The sequence below is a fragment of the Lepidochelys kempii genome, chromosome 4 (assembly GCF_965140285.1).
Source record: "Lepidochelys kempii isolate rLepKem1 chromosome 4, rLepKem1.hap1, whole genome shotgun sequence".
Classification (NCBI taxonomy): Eukaryota; Metazoa; Chordata; order Testudines; family Cheloniidae; genus Lepidochelys; species Lepidochelys kempii.
Genome location: NC_136383.1, coordinates 96,171,042 through 96,187,661, shown reverse-complemented (window position 1 = coordinate 96,187,661; position 16,620 = coordinate 96,171,042). Strand labels below are relative to the sequence as shown.

Below are 16,620 nucleotides of genomic sequence, written 5' to 3'. Positions count from 1 at the left end.
GGCAGTCAGGGTGCAGGAAGTGGATGGGGATGGAGGTCAGGCTGTTTGGGGAGGCACAGCCTTCCCTACTGGGGCCTCCATACAGTTTCACAACCCTGATGTGGCCCTCGGGCCAAAAAGTTTGCCCACCCCTGAGCCAAACAGTTAGTGAACTGGAACGCACGAAGTCTACTGTAAAACTACACCTCACTCATTGCTACACTGGGTAACTAATTCTTTCTCAGCCAAGACAGCTACCAGTGAGGAGATTCCAAAATACTCAGTGATCAATTAATCACTATCTCTATGAACAGTTTCCTAACCTCATCTTATTAACAGAAAAAGTACTAATTTGATGTAGACTATAATGTTCTGAAATGAAATTATACCATCAAAACAAAACTGCCAAACAAGAATAATCAATCATTGAAGAACTGTTTAAAACTCTTGAAAGTAAAGTATGACTCTTTAAAACACTAAAGACTAGATTTTCAGTTTACATCTGCCTGGATCAAGCGATAGCAAGTAACAGGAGCAGGAATGGGAGAGGATTCAGATACCAAATGTCACTATTCCTTCCCTGATTTCCCCTCTAATTTTGGGAGGGGAACAATCTACTACTGGATTAAACCAATATCAGTTATCTTTCTCTCTGTGCCAGAACAGCAGCACTAGCTGGCACATGTGGGGCAGAATCAAGGCTATGCTGCTGCCTACCCATTCCCTGCCCACACATGGGAGGGACAGTAATGTCCCCACAAGGGAGCTCCCTGCATACTGACAGGTTTCAGAGTAACAGCCGTGTTAGTCTGTATTCACAAAAAGAAAAGGAGTACTTGTGGCACCTTAGAGACTAACCAATTTATTTGAGCATAAGCTTCTGTGAGCTACAGCTCACTTCATCGGATGCATACTGCGACCCACTCTCTTAGGACTAGTAGGACAATATTTGATTCTTCTACAAAAAAAACAGAATGAAAAGGAGAAAAAAAAATGAAGTGTTTTACAAAAACACAAAATTAAACAGGGGAAGTCTGGTAAAACTGAAGCACTGCAGTCCTGATTCCTGTTGATGAATAAACACTAGAACTGGTAATGGTTTGCATTTCCCCAGAACAGTTTTCCTGGGTTTCCTATGTGGAAATTAGGTATGTTCATTGCTCTTCTAATGCTAGTTCAAGATGAGACACTAGTTACCTGATGCTTGCAAGGAAATATGTTCAGTTCCTGGCCCTCAAGATAAAGATATTCAGCTAACTGGTTGCAGAGAAAATAGAGGATTGTCCTCCCAATTTCCTGACACTCAACTAAAAATAGAAAACACTCATCATCCCATTGTGCTATTATAGCACAACTACAAGGTTATTCACAACAGTAACTCTGACATTTTATAGTGTAGGAAATGAAATTTCCTTATGGGAAAACAAAGCTCTGACTCTCACTTCCTACCAAGTATCCATTATATTAGTATATGAGACAGTATTTATAAATGGTTGAGTACTTTATCTTGCAAGATTTCAAGTAAAATGCTGCTCTAAGCAATTGTACAGCTTTTTAAAAGCTTCTCCCACAATAAAGTAAAGCTCTAAATTTCTTTTTTGTAAAAATAGGAAACTATGCAAAGCTTTACATCCTTTTTAAGGTCTCCTGGTTACACTGGACTGCAACTTGCCTAGCAAAATAAATTATACCCCACTCACTAACAAAATATTTACAGTTAGAAACCAGCTACATTCCAAGAAATATTAATGCTTACATTGGACACAAAATCAGAAAAATTCGAGTACCTTTTTATGAACGCTCTGTGGAGAAAAAAAATGCAGTGTAAGCCGAAAGCAATTCACGGTTTTAGGGCTGTTTTTCTGAAGTTCTGTGTACTCAGCTTAACAAAGATAAAGCAAAAACGTCAACTGTAATAAACTGAATACAAACAACAACACTGAGATTAAAACATATCTAAAGCACGATAATCAGGAAAAATATCAGCAGAACTCACTGTGGAAGCCAGTCATGCCTTAATATTTCTATCAGTAGAGACTAACCTTAAACAAGCTTGATATGGAGAAATATATACAACAGCCATACAAATTAAGATAACACTCCAAAGCCTATAAACAAAAAATCTGTAACACATGCATTTTAGCATTACTATTTGTACTGCAGAAGCCACAACCAAGGTGGGGCTCCGTTTTGCTAAGCACTGTATGCACTGACAGCCCTGCGAAAAGCTTACTAACTAAACACACAATAAGAAAAGGAGTACTTGTGGCACCTTAGAGACTAACCAATTTATTTGAGCATAAGCTTTCGTGAGCTACAACTCACTTCATCGGATGCATACTGTGGAAAGTGTAGAAGATCTTTTTATATACACACAAAGCATGAAAAAATACCTCCTCCCACCCCACTCTCCTGCTGGTAATAGCTTATCTAAAGTGATCACTCTCCTTACAATGTGTATGATAATCAAGTTGGGCCATTTCCAGCACAAATCCAGGTTTTCTCACACACACACCCCACACACACACACCCAAACCCACTCTCCTGCTCGTAACAGCTTATCTGGAGTGACCACTCACCTTACAATGTGTATGATAATCAAGGTGGGCCATTTCCAGCACAAATCCAGGGTTTAACAAGAACGTCGGGGGGAGGGGAGGAAAAAACAAGGGGAAATGGGTTACCTTCCATAATGACTTAGCCACTCCCAGTCTCTATTCAAGTCTAAGTTAATTGTATCCAATTTGCAAATGAATTCCAATTTAACAGTTTCTCCCTGGAGTCTGGATTTGAAGTTTTCCATCCCACCATCAACCTCAGCCTGGTCCAGTCCACACAAGAGATCCACTTCCTGGATCTACTACAGTGCTAATAAACGATGGTCACATAAACACCACCCTATACCAAAAACCTGCTGACCGCTATTCCTACCTACATGCCTCCAGCTTTCACCCTGACCACACCACACGATCCATCGTCTACAGCCAAGCTCTGCGATACAACCGCATTTCCTCCAACCCCTCAGACAGAGACAAACACCTACAAGATCTCTATCAAGCATTCTTACAACTACAAGACCCACCTGCGGAAGTGAAGAAACAGATTGATAGAGCCAGAAGAGTTCCCAGAAGTCACCTACTACAGGACAGGCCTAACAAAGAAAATAACAGAACGCCACTAGCCGTCACCTTCAGCCCCCAACTAAAACCCCTCCAACGCATTATTAAGGATCTACAACCTATCCTGAAGGATGACCCAGCACTCTCACAAATCTTGGGAGACAGGCCAGTCCTTGCCTGCAGACAGCCCCCCAACCTGAAGCAAATACACCAGCAACCACACACCACACAACAGAACCACTAACCCAGGAACCTATCCTTGCAACAAAGCCCGTTGCCAACTGTGCCCACATATCTATTCAGGGGACACCATCATAGGGCCTAATAACATCAGCCACACTATCAGAGGCTCGTTCACCTGCACATCCACCAATGTGATATATGCCATCATGTGCCAGCAATGCCCCCCTGCCATGTACATTGCTCAAACTGGACAGTCTCTACGTAAAAGAATAAATGGACACAAATCAGATGTCAAGAATTATAACATTCATAAACCAGTCGGAGAACACTTCAATCTCTCTGGTCACGTGATTACAGACATGAAAGTTGCGATATTACAACAAAAAAACTTCAAAACCAGACTCCAGCGAGAGACTGTTGAATTGGAATTCATTTGCAAATGGGATACAATTAACTTAGGCTTGAATAGAGACTGGGAGTGGCTAAGTCATTATGCAAGGTAACCTATTTCCCCTTGTTTTTTTCCTACCCCCCCCCCAGACGTTCTTGTTAAACCTTGGATTTGTGCTGGAAATGGTCCACCTTGATTATCATACACATTGTAAGGTGAGTGGTCACTTTAGATAAGCTTCAGAGTAACAGCCGTGTTAGTCTGTATTCACAAAAAGAAAAGGAGTACTTGTGGCACCTTAGAGACTAACCAATTTATTAGAGCATAAGCTTTTGTGAGCTACAGCTCACTTCATCAGATGCATATCGTGGAAACTGCAGCAGACTTTATATATACACAGAGAATATGAAACAATACCTCCTCCCACCCCACTGTCCTGCTGGTAATAGCTTATCTAAAGTGATCATCAGGTGGGCCATTTCCAGCACAAATCCAGGTTTTCTCACCCTCCACCCCCCCACACAAATTCACTCTCCTGCTGGTGATAGCCCATCCGAAGTGACAACTCTGATAAGCTGTTACCAGCAGGAGAGCGGGTTTGTGTGGGGGGTGGAGGGGTGAGAAAACCTGGATTTGTGCTGGAAATGGCCCAACTTGATCATCATACACATTGTAAGGAGAGTGATCACTTTAGATAAACTATTACCAGCAGGAGGGTGGGGTGGGAGGAGGTATTTTTTCATGCTTTGTGTGTATGTAAAAAGATCTTCTACACTTTCCAGAGTATGCATCCGATGAAGTGAGCTGTAGCTCACGAAAGCTTATGCTCAAATAAATTGGTTAGTCTCTAAGGTGCCACAAGTACTCCTTTTCTTTTTGCGAATACAGACTAACACGGCTGTTACTCTGAAACCTAAACACACAATGGGAATGAGGAACAGAGGTGAAATGACTTGCCCAAGGTAACACAACTGGGAATAGACCCCAGGTCTCCTGACTTCTAGTGCAGTGCCCTATCCATTAAACCACACTGCCTCCATCATGAAGCAGATAATTTCACTAGAAGGTCTTTAAGATGAAGATGGAATTTGCATTTTTACATAACACAGAATAATCAATTTTAGCTGGACAAAGTGGGTGAGGTAATATCTTTCATTGGACCAACTTCTGGCAGGTCCGGCCATGGCTGGGTCGCACCACCCTGGCTGCAGCTGGGGGCAGGCCGGGCCGCCCAGGTTCAGGCCAGGGCCAGGGCCAGGCTGCCTCAGCCGGGTTTGGCCCAGAGTAGGGGAGCCCTGGCCGTGGCAGGTCTGGGCTACCCCATCCGGCCGCAGCAGGTTGGGGGCTAGGGGAGGGGCACCCCTCCCCCCGGCCGGGTTCCTTGAGCTCCTGCATGGTGCTAAATAGGCTGTGTTTACAGGGAACTTACGGGAGACAGCCTAAAAAGCTCAGGTCTGTTAAGGTAATACAGCAGGGGTCCCGAAATGTCCAAAAAAAACCTTTTTTCTTCAGAACATGGCAATACCCAGAGTAGGAAAGCCTCTGCCCCTGAATTCTGGCAGCACCTCCTCTATGGCTCCTAAAAGCAGCAACAAGGACACCTTTGTCAAGAGAAAGGTCCCTGAAGAGGGATGAGGAAAGAGGGTGGGCAGGGGGTAAGGAGTGAAACTGGATGGGATAGCCAGGGTGATGATCGCTAGCATCCAATAGCGTGGCAGACCACACCCAGTGGAATGGTGCGAGGTAGCTTCCAAAGGTCGTGCTCTCTGAACAGCTCTGTTGTGACTCCTGACGAGCCCATCAAATTTGCTGGCGACCTGCGCGAGCAGGGTGCATCATCAAGGAGGAGGAAGAGAGGCAACCTCTGTTGTAACTGGGTTTCTTCCAAACCTGATAATCAGCTTGTCTGGTGTGCTAAAACGGATTCCTCCTGTCTCGTCAGAGGTTGTTGATGGTATAGCTTGTAGTACAAAGCCGGGACACAGATTTCCCAGGGAACACAAAGTGGCTTCACTGTGCTTTAAAGAGTGTAGGGCATTGCCTGTCTGTTTAGTGGAGAGTTCCATGCCTTAAAGGGGCAGGTCTTCGATTGCGGCCTTCACTTCCCTGGGAATGCCCAATACTTGAAGCCATGACACATTGTGCATCATGGCCATAGATCTGGCCGTGGAATCTAAAGCATCCACTGATGCCTTTAGGGCCATCTTGATCACTAACTGGCCCTCTTTCATTATTTCTTTGAGCTCTAGCATGTTCTCAGACAGAAGCTTTGATAGAAAAGATGTCACTCAGTTCCACATCTGTGACAGGGTGGCAACCCTGCACAGCACTGGAAGGGTTTAAGCTGGCCAGGCAGGTCGATTAACTCCATAGGCTGCAGCTGAAGGAGCAGCCAGGGAGCATGGAACTAACTGAGAGCAGCTGTGCAGGAACAGGTGGGGCCTGTATAAAGCCAGGTAGCTGGCAATAGACAAGGACTGCTAGGAAAGGCTACAGGAAGGCAGGCAGCAGACTCTCCCTGGGAAGAGGATTTGGAGCTGGTACAAGCAGAATGGGAACCACATGTGGCAGAAAGCAGTCCAGGGAAGGAGCACTGAAGGCTGGTAGAGGAACCCAAAACTGCTGAGGTGAGGGTCCCTGGACTGGAACCTGGATAGAGGGTCAGTCCAGGTTCCCCTGACGGCCACTGAGGGAGTGGCGCCATGGGGCAGTGAAAAGGAAGACTGCCAAGGTGAAGGGACTTTGTTATCAGAAGGGGGAAACACTGAATTACCTAGCCGAAAGGCTGAGTCACAAAGAGGACACTGAAGTTCCTGGGGCTCAGAGAGGGGCTGCAGACCAGAGGGAGACACAGAATCATGGCATGCAAACTGTGAACTGGGCATTGACCTCAAGAGCTAATTCCCAGAGTGACCAGGAGGAGGCATAAGACCAGAGGTGAGTGGTGCACCCTGTGGCCAGGTCAAAAAATTATATACAGCCAGAAGAGCCTGGTAGTTTGCCACCCATAATTGAAGGGAGGCAAAGGAACAGGATAACCCACAAAATAGGTCGAGCTGCTATGGGTCCTTGTCATTTGGGATGTTTCAGTTGTATGTGCATTTGCCCGCCTGGCTGAGATGATCAAGGAGGCTGGATTGGGATGGGCACAAAAGTACTCAAACCCTTTTTGAGAATCTCGATAATGTTTGTCCACTTTTTTTTGTGGTGAGTGGTACCGTGGCAGGTGTTTGCCACAGGGCTTTAGTGGGATCAAGCAGTCCTCTGTTTATTGGGAGGGTGATCCAGGCCAGGCCCGAAGTTGTCAATACAGTGAACAATTTATGAGATTTTTTTTGTATGACTAATGTGTATTTCTAGAGTCTCTGCAATTCTCATAAGTAGTTTTTGAAATGACTAAGTCACTTGATGTTAGTACCCACGTCAAGGACACCACTTTGTTAGTGGCAAACTGAAAGGTTCTTAGGTGGTAAGGTACAATGTTGTTGCTGCTCTGGCCTCTGGCTCCCCTTAGTACTCCTCCATAACTGGTGAGGGTGGTTTGGCCAGGGATGCCACAGGGGACTGTGATCTTTCTCTTCCTAGACTGGGATGGAGATCAGCTCTTAGAAGCATTTGTATACAGACCCTGGCAAGCCCACTGTAACATGCCATAGGGATATGACTGGCCTGTCTGATATTGGACAGACCAGTGCCATTCCTGATGAAGTGAGAGCAGCTGAGCTCTGTATATCACCTGGTTTTTCTATTATCTTGCCCACAGACCTCAGCGGAGGGGGTTCTCTGCTCGAAGAAGATGGGAATGTGTGCCTCAGTGACAGAGAGAAGTACATCACCTTGAGGGGAGGGGCCAACGTATACAAACCTCTGGGCACTGGCATCTGCATCAGTACTGGTAAGTCCCTTGGTACTGGAGGTCATTTCCAATTCTTCCAGGGGCATGTTCAGTAGCCTCAGTGATTCCGCTGAAGGCAACAATATAGAAGGTTGTTTCATCAGTGCCAGAGAATCTCTCTCTCTCTGTCAGGGAGATAGGCAGTCCCTTATTATTAGCTCTCTATGATGTCTGGGGCTTAGTGATTATCTCCTCAAGAGGCCTGATGTATTCTTTCCTTGTGGGAAGATACTGAGCTCCATCTGAAGTCACTTCACTTTTGATCAGGGAGGACTCTCAGTGCCAAGCCTTGGTACCAGAGGCGTCAGTGTTGGCTCCGTTGCTGATGATGTCAGCTTCAGTGCTGGCAGTGTCAACATTGGAAACTGGTATTTTCTTGGTGCTGTCTTCTCCACATTGGTTTTAGGTGATGTCTGTCTGCTAGGGGGCGTTCAAGGAAGCTGGATTGTACTTGATGATTTCTGGTACCTGTCTCCTCCTCATACAAAGAGATCTCCATAGACTGTTCCAGCAAGTACACCTTCAGCCACTCATCCTCTGACTTGAAGAAAACAACTGTCACATTGAGCATTTATCCAGTATATGACTGTAGCAGAGTGTAGCAAGACCCCCTTGCTCCTGCTTCTGCTGCGTTCACAAATCACGCAGACCCTGGAGCTTACCAATCACCAGTGTGGTTTATTTACAGCATGCACTCCCACCACCTACAGCTTGGGTTTTCAGCCTTAAGGACTTCTCAGCTTCTGCACCCAGGAGGGAAGAGTTACCACTCTCCTTCCACTCTCTGGCTCCCACCCTATTCCTTTCTTCCCCTGGGCCTGTATGTAGCCCCAGGCTAATTAGGCTGGCAGCTGTTTCCCATTTGCCAATGGTGCAGGTTTCTCTAGCCAGCTCCAATCTACCTCCCTTAATTGGAGCTGGCGTGAGAGAGGGCTGGCTCAGGAGTTCCTGCCCAGAACCCTGTCAAAATGACTCTCTCCCAAACAGAAGAGGGTGAGTCCATCTTGTAATTAAATTAGCCCATTGCAGACCTTGAAGCCATAGGTTTATAGTTTGCCTGTTAAGGCACCCTGTACAGGGTAAGTATACAAGGGGGACTCTACAGGAGAGTCTCACCATCCTGCTACAGGGGTAGCGCAGCTGCCATATTCTTTGGGCCCTCATATGGGAGCATGCACAGCTCATCGGTTATTGCTATTCATTAGACTCTGATCTCACACACATTAGGGACAAGCACACCTACAGTGGGATCCATACTGACATACACTCAAAGAACTCAGAGTTAAGGCAGATAATGCCTTGAAATTTTTGATCTCCCTCTGCCTCAGTGACCTTTACCCTTTAAAGAGCTAAGAGGAAGGTAAACTGGCTTAACGGTCTTCACTGTCCTGAGCTATTAGCTTGTTTCCTTGAAGCCATTCAAAACATAAGGAACTGAATAGGGTTAGTTCCTATCCCATGAATATAGTGACTTGGACAGTTTAGGAGCTCACCATGGCACTGGAAGACAAGAAAAAGACCTAAGCTTGCAAGAGCCCCTGCAACCCTTACAAAAATATGCAGAGCCATGGTTAGTGCTTATGGGTTTCAAGGAGTTTTTCCAGAGTAAGGATTGCAGGTCCATAGCTTGGGCTTGGTCCTGAAACCCTTACAAAGCACCAGGCTGTGAACCTTATTTTTTCACTCTGCTTTCCACTCTGAGCTAACACCGTTCTTTTATATAATCTCAGCAGGTAGTCACATGATTCAGTCACCTGTCCTACTCCCCACCCCCCCCCTCCAAAAATCCCAACACCTCTGGTGATCCTTCCAGGAACTACCCCTCATAAAAGAGGCTTCATTTGGAACAAAGTTGGCTGGCCCTGCCCCTACAAGGACCAAGACAACCCTGTTATAGCCCTAGAATATTTAAACTTGTCCATTACACAATGTAATTATGATACAGACAAAGAATTTTAGTGTAGGACTTTTAACTTATTGCAAGTATTTTATATTACAGTGCAAAAAAGTAGTCCCGCTACTCTTTGCCTCTCCCTCTTTCAATTATTTCATGAGTGCATTTTTTAATTAAAGCAAATTACTGAAATAGCATGAAATTAATTTAATACAAATAGTTATATGTGCAACCAAACTGATGATAAATATAAAGCTAATCAAGGATATTTGAAAAATCTTCCACTAAATATGGTTACATTAGAGTATAACTGGATTAAAATGAAAAATAAGATTCCAGCTACAATTAGGGCTTGTCTACACTTACGGTGCAGCTGCACTACTATAGTGCTTAGATGTTAACTACACCAACAGGAAAGCTTCTCCCATCAGCATAGGTCTACACAGGCAGTTAGGTTGATAAAACCATGTCACTCAGGGGTGGGAAAAATTCACGTCCCTGAGCGACACAGTTGTATCGACGTAAGTTCGTAGTGTAGACCAGAGCTAAGACTGCAACAAAAACACAACAGAAAAAGAGAAAACTACATTTTGTTTATAGCTGAAATACACCATTTTAAAAGAGGACAATTCTTATTTCCATCTAGTACAAAGCAACTTTTGTTAAGAAAATGGACCACTAAGTTGATACCCACACACCCAGTTAATGACCAGAACATAGATATGGCAGAAGTCACTACAAATGAACACTCAGCCAATGATCCTGTGAATACTTATTCACATAAGTAACATACATGTGTAAAGTTACATAATATGTAAGTGTGCAAATGGATGTTTCCTAAGTCTTTAAGAAGAGCTCTGTGTAAGCTTGAAAGGTTGTCTCTCTTACCAACACATGTTGGTCCAATAAAAGATATTACCTCACCCATCTTGTCTCTCTAATATCCTGGGACCAACACAGCTACAACAACACTGCATACATTAATATTTAATGACATTTTAAGGAGGGTTTTTTTGTTTACTTTTCTTAAGGAAAAAATGGAGTTTCAGGTACCTGAACAGTGAACAACAGTAGAAGTGTGTCAATACAATTCAGACCCGTGTTTTTGTTTTCTGTGTATTATATTTTTGTTTGTATAATTGTAGGTACCATAAATGCTCAAGATGCACAGTATTATGATGTTACAGTCCAGAAAACTATTTATAGTTCTTCCAGAGGTCTTCAAAGCATTTAGTATGATATTGCACATGAAAGTGAATTGGTTTAGACTTTGCCTCACACTTAAACCTATGAAAAGACTTGGGATGAGTATGTACAAATAGTCTTCCTGACTTTTGTTATGAGATAGCTGTCAACTGGCTGGAGAGAAACGGCCCTGATTCGCATCACAGGCTAACGCTGCCTCAGTAGCTCCAAAACCAGGGGCGCACAAAGGAGGTGAGCAGGCACCATTCTCTGTGCTGTCAGGTCTGGCACAAAGCACCAGGAGACTGAGTGACATTGAATCTGGCCAGAGGTGTTGATCAGTAGCCCAGGCACAAGCTCTCCTGCGAAGATTTATGGCATGGTCCACACTTCAAAACTGGATCCACCTAACTATGTCACTCTGGGCTATGAAAAATTTTGCTCCCAACACTGTAGTTAGATCAACCTAACCCCCAGTGTAGACGTAGCTAGGTTGATGAAAGAATTCTTCTGTTGATCTAGTTTCTGTTGCTCAGAGAGGTGGATTAATTACAGTGACAGAAAAAGCCCTTCTGTCAACGTAGGAAGTGTACAGACTACAGTGCTACAGTGGCATAACTATTGCACAAGCCCTTCATGTGTTTGGGAGGGACTTAAAGCAGAGAAAGCACTTCTAGATTGGGAAAATGAGTGGTGATGTAAATATGTAATTTTTAACTGCCACTTAGCTTCTATATAGACCTAGACAGTGTTAAAAAATGTTAGCTGATTGTGGTCAGTACTAAGATCTACCCAATCCTGACCAACTAAACCATTTTTAAACATCACAGTCTCTCTTTCTTAGTAGGTGCTAAGTAGTGTTTTAAAATGTTAACTAACTTCTGTTAACCAATAGGTTTTAAACAGTCACTCATCTTCCCAGTTCAGACAAGGCCAAAGATAGAAACCACAATCTGACTGGGAACGTAAGCTAAGTCTACGGATAAATTTTGTACAAGGATATCTATGTCAGTTAGGGATGTAATTTTTTTTTTAAAACCACAATAGTTAACCCAGTCCATCCCCTAGCGTGGATGCTATTATATCGGTATAAAGATGCCTTTTCACCAGTATAGATATTCCTGCATGAGAAGGGGAATAAACTGTACTGGTATATTATATCTCTTATAAGAACTCTTATATCACACTAGGAGCTTGTAATGCTTTAACCATACCAGTATAGTTAAAATGTCACAATCTGTGAGTGTAGACAAGCCCGTATACCCACAGCTGGTTTTACTCGGGCTTTGAAAGGGCTGTCTCATCTGTGTGAGTTTTGTCACTTTCATTTGTCTTCACTCAAAAGCATTACACAGAAAGTACATGCATATTGTGTATAAAAAGACTGTATCCTGGGTCAGTCACCACTCACTTCCCTCTCAATGAGGAAGAAACATACTCCTGAATGCCTGAAAGCTGAGACAATATGAGTGCAGAAAGTAAAACAAAAAAAATTACTTACTCTCCCCAGTTCTTTGGTGGAAAGCTTGTATAGAATGGCAGGTTTCTTCAGCCCTTGCCACTAACACCAGCAGCACTCACCCTCTGAGGACACACGCTGAAGAAATTAACCTATAAATGCTGGGGGGGGGGAGGGAGGGAAACAGAAGTATGTCACATACAAGCCTGAAGGTATCCAAAAGCTCTTCTAAACAGTGAGCTGAGGACAAGTAAGTAAAAACAGCTAAACTCCTGAAGATGAGAGTTGTTACAGCAACACAACTGTTGGCAGGGCAGCTCAAACCAGTGGCTTCCGCTGGACTTAGAAAGCAATGCAGTAAGTTGTCTGAGATCCACTACAGCAATTACTCATAGGTCCCCTTGGAAAGTGTCCACATTAAAAATGCACTTCCTTGGATGAATGGGGGAAGAATGGAGGTAAAGAGAGCCCTGGATCTATAATCATATACTAACTCAGAAAGAAGGGTCCTCAATTTGTACATGTCGTTAGTACTATGTCTCCTGCAGGAGAAATCATAGGTTGGTATAAAGAAAAGGAGTACTTGTGGCACCTTAGAGACTAACAAATTTATTTGAACATAAGCTTGTATGAGACACAATGATCTAATCTAAGGCACATAAGGTATAGTAGTTGTAAACTCAAATGGACAAATGACCTTTTAAATTATCTCCATCTCCACACCACTTTACAGATGCCAGTATTCTTTCCAATACTCCATATTTTTAAAAATAAAATTAACAAATTCCCTTCCCCAATATTAAGAGTCAGTATGAAAATAAAATGTGTGCCTTTAAAAATTAACACTGATGAATACCAGACTCTGAAAAAGACAGTCACTAACACAGGTTTATTATAACATAACATTAGAAGTGTTTTTGGTTTGGTTCTTAAAGGAATCAAGCAACTAGTCTATTTTTGGAAAAGGAGTATTTGGAAACAGTAATCTTGCAATCTGTACACTGTATATCAGTCCAGATTCCAACAGTATTGTCTCTCCAACTCTAGATAAATGATAAAGGGTGAGGCTTTTGAGTACTGAAAATATATTGGAATCTTGATTATCTAATACAGTTGCAGGAACAAGGATTCTTTCTACCACAAATACTAGGCATTTCTCAAGTGCAGCCACTGTGGTGTATGCGACCATCAGGGGCTTTTCTTGTGGCCACAGCCTCCTGGGCTGTGATGGAAGGGGGGAAAAGTAGCGGCCCTTCCCCCTCGCTGGTGCTCCTGCATGCACCACTCTGGCATTGATTGCTGGGGCTGCTAGCAGGAGTTGGTCCCTGCCTCCTTCTTGCAACACCTGGGGCACAACGCTGGAGGAGCAGACAGCTGGTGAGTTCCCCACCTTCCTCGGGGCAGGGAGGGTTCAGGGTTTGGGCTTCAGCCCCGGGGTGGCGGGGCAGCAGGCTTTGGTCGTGTGGCTTCAGGCTCCAGGCCCCCGTTGCCCCCACTGGTCCCCCATCCACGCACCCCCATTGCCTCCCCGACCCTCCCATCCAGGGCTTAATTGTCTCCAGGCTTGGCAGGGCTGAGTAAGTTTGCTGTGAAAAGTGATACTTGTACGTTGTTAATATCACTTTTCACAAACAGACTTACTAGCTAGTAATAAATAAATTACAATAACTTGGACATGTATATGCACATATTTATTTGTTTTTCCTAAAACTAATTAAGTATTTTAGGAAAAAGCGTGGCTATACCCCGAGGATATCAAAAAATTTGTCCTGAGAACCCCTTAGATAACCCAACAACAATAGATACTTATTTTACAACAAGAAAACCCATGTTCAAAGTAACTAGATTTCTAGGTAGGAAGTTACCATTTCTACTTTCTATCTGGAGCCAGGCAGTCTGGAATGTAAATATGATAGACCCGAAGATCAAAATCTTATTCACTGCACTGTTGTAAAGTACCCCCAACAACAAAAATACCTTTTTCTTTAGCAAAAGCAGAACTCTAAATCAAACCAAAGTTCTGTCTGTTTTTAAAAGAGAAATGAAACCTCTCATGTCCATCTTAAAGCGGTCTTGTTCTGTTAGAAGTCCATTTACTATAAACCCCCCAAAGTACCAAAATGCAACATATCATTTGCAAGAGATGACTGACATGACAAGAACTTTTATCTTCTTAGTCACACAGAAAGAGATGGAAAAGTCTTGTTCTAAACTTGATGCAATGCAAAATGAACTTAAAAAAAAATATGGTATCACCCCTCCTACGAAGTTTCAAAGAAAAAGATCAATAGTGAAACACATTATTTCTAAAAAGAATAGGAGTACTTGTGGCACCTTAGAGACTAACAAATTTATTTGAGCATAAGCATAATTCAGTCATTGAATCAAGATTCCTGCAGTCACTGAATGCATCCGATGAAGTGAGCTGTAGCTCACGAAAGCTTATGCTCAAATAAATTTGTTAATCTCTAAAGTGCCACAAGTACTCCTTTTCTTTTTGCGAATACAGACTAACACTGCCTCTACTCTGATACCTGTCATTATTTCTAATTATAGAACTTCAAATTCACTTCTGAGTTAATTCTACAGAACATTTCATCCATTCATGTTTACAGGAAAAACAGAAGAGAAACAAACTGCCCAACTTCCTGATCCGTCAGTTGAAATCCATAATTAGCAAGATTAGTAGTCTTCAGTGTTTAAAAACACTAGGTTATATGCAATACGTCATTGAAACTTCAAGCTATCAGCAGGTGACCAAAAATATCTCTCTGCTTTTGACTACGTCCACCTACCGAAAACATTTTTGTTCAAGGATAAGAGCTAAGGACCTAATCCCGCTAACACGTCTGTACTTGCTCAACTTTTCACACTAGAAATGATTTCAAGGGGACTACCCATGAGTATAAACAGTTATGCATGTGTGTTTGCAGAAACAGAGGCCGAAGCCTGAAGACCATCAAGTTTAGCCCTCCAGGTTTGAAAGATGAAACCCAACCTACTATACACTGACCTTACAACAATAATTTTTTAAAAATAAAAATGGCCAGTTGATTAAAATGCATTTAAAAGCAATTAAAAAAAAAGGCTTAAACAAATCTGTTGTGATTGAAAATTTATAAAACAAGATTAACACCAACACTTCTCAGTTCAGGGTTATTTTCATTAGCAGACAGCAGAACAAAGAAGCATTGCAGATGCAAAACATCATACTTCCCTAAGAAACAAAGAAACACCAAGTGCACAAGAAAATCAGTTAGGATTTTCCCACCATCACTTTCATAGTTAGCCAATGACAGATTTGTTGAAATTTCACTAAATTTGGAAAGTGCACCCATAATGTGGTGTAATTACATTCATCACCTTGAATTTAAAAACCAGGATAAACAAGAGAGGTGTGGGGAGCTCTAAGGAGGAGGGAGTGCTATTAAATGATGGCTCACCAGACCATCTGCAGAGCTTGGTAACAGAACTGACCTTTTCAAACATTTCTCAGAGTTTTCCAAGAAAGGGCAATAACATTTGGCAGCAAGTCACAAAGCAAAGCTTTGTCAAGATACACGGGGTCAATTCAACGGTGCCAGAAATAATAGTGTATGTTCCTGAAATGGGTGTAAATGCACACACTATCTTATATCCTCCTGTTGGCTACTCTTCAGGCTACAGTCCTCTCCCCCAAGCCTGCAGTGTACACCCACCTTCCCGCATGTCATTTACACCACCTCTGAATTGGGCAGGTTTGAAAACAATTAGTGGAAGAGGGAAGAGAAGAAAAAAATCTTTTTTTGCAAACCTTAGACTCCCAAATGGGATCCCAGACAGCCAAAGCTGCAGCAAGGTCAGTCTCCCAGACCACACAAGCCAAGTTAATTAAATTAAGACTTTATTAGAAGCAGTACATTGGAAGACAGATAATATGCAGTTATTGATATCCTCCACAGAAAACAAATTAGCAATACTTAGCCCTCACAAATGACCAAACTGGAAGGCTAAGTACATATTGCTACAAATCAACTGGAGTGACTTGGAGAACATACTTATAAAGATGGCTACGTCTGATTTTAAGAGATTCACCACTCTCTGTATTAAGGGAATTCCTTTCTCTGGAGAAGTGTAAGAAAACTACAGAAAACTCAAAATCAGTCAAAATGTTTTCAAAAGCTGGGATTCTCAGTGGTCAAAGAAACCTGCAGCCCAAATGAATGAGCCATTGAGCAATACTGAAATGACAGCATGGAAGATGACCCCATATGTGTTACTGAATTTCAGTAAGAACCAGGTGGCAAGGTTAAGATTTGGCAGCCATAAGCACTGTAAGATGTTGGAACAAAGATCACTTTCTCAATGCCCGATAAACAGTGGGGTACTTCTATATGAAGAGATATAGGCTCCACACCTATTTCTCAAATCAGTGCGACTTAACTGAGGTTAAGATGAAATTTGCTGATGAAGGAACCACTGCAGCTATTCTCCATGTATTTTTCTTTCTAACTATACTTCGTAAAAATGATATGT

The 16,620-nt window shown here is 42.9% G+C and overlaps 1 protein-coding gene across 5 annotated transcripts in view; it reads right to left on the bottom strand.

Moving 5' to 3' along the window:
• The window catches only part of APBB2 (amyloid beta precursor protein binding family B member 2), a 319,944-nt gene that overhangs the window by 221,478 nt on the left and 81,846 nt on the right, over positions 1 to 16,620 (bottom strand). For 4 of the 5 annotated variants that reach the window (XM_073342186.2, XM_073342194.2, XM_073342189.2 and 1 more), the window contains exon 2: positions 12,148 to 12,266. The exons of the other annotated variant lie outside the window; for it this stretch is intronic. The gene's annotated coding sequence lies outside the window, so the exon portion shown is untranslated. The remainder of the gene's footprint in view (positions 1 to 12,147; positions 12,267 to 16,620) is intronic. 5 annotated transcript variants of the gene reach the window in all.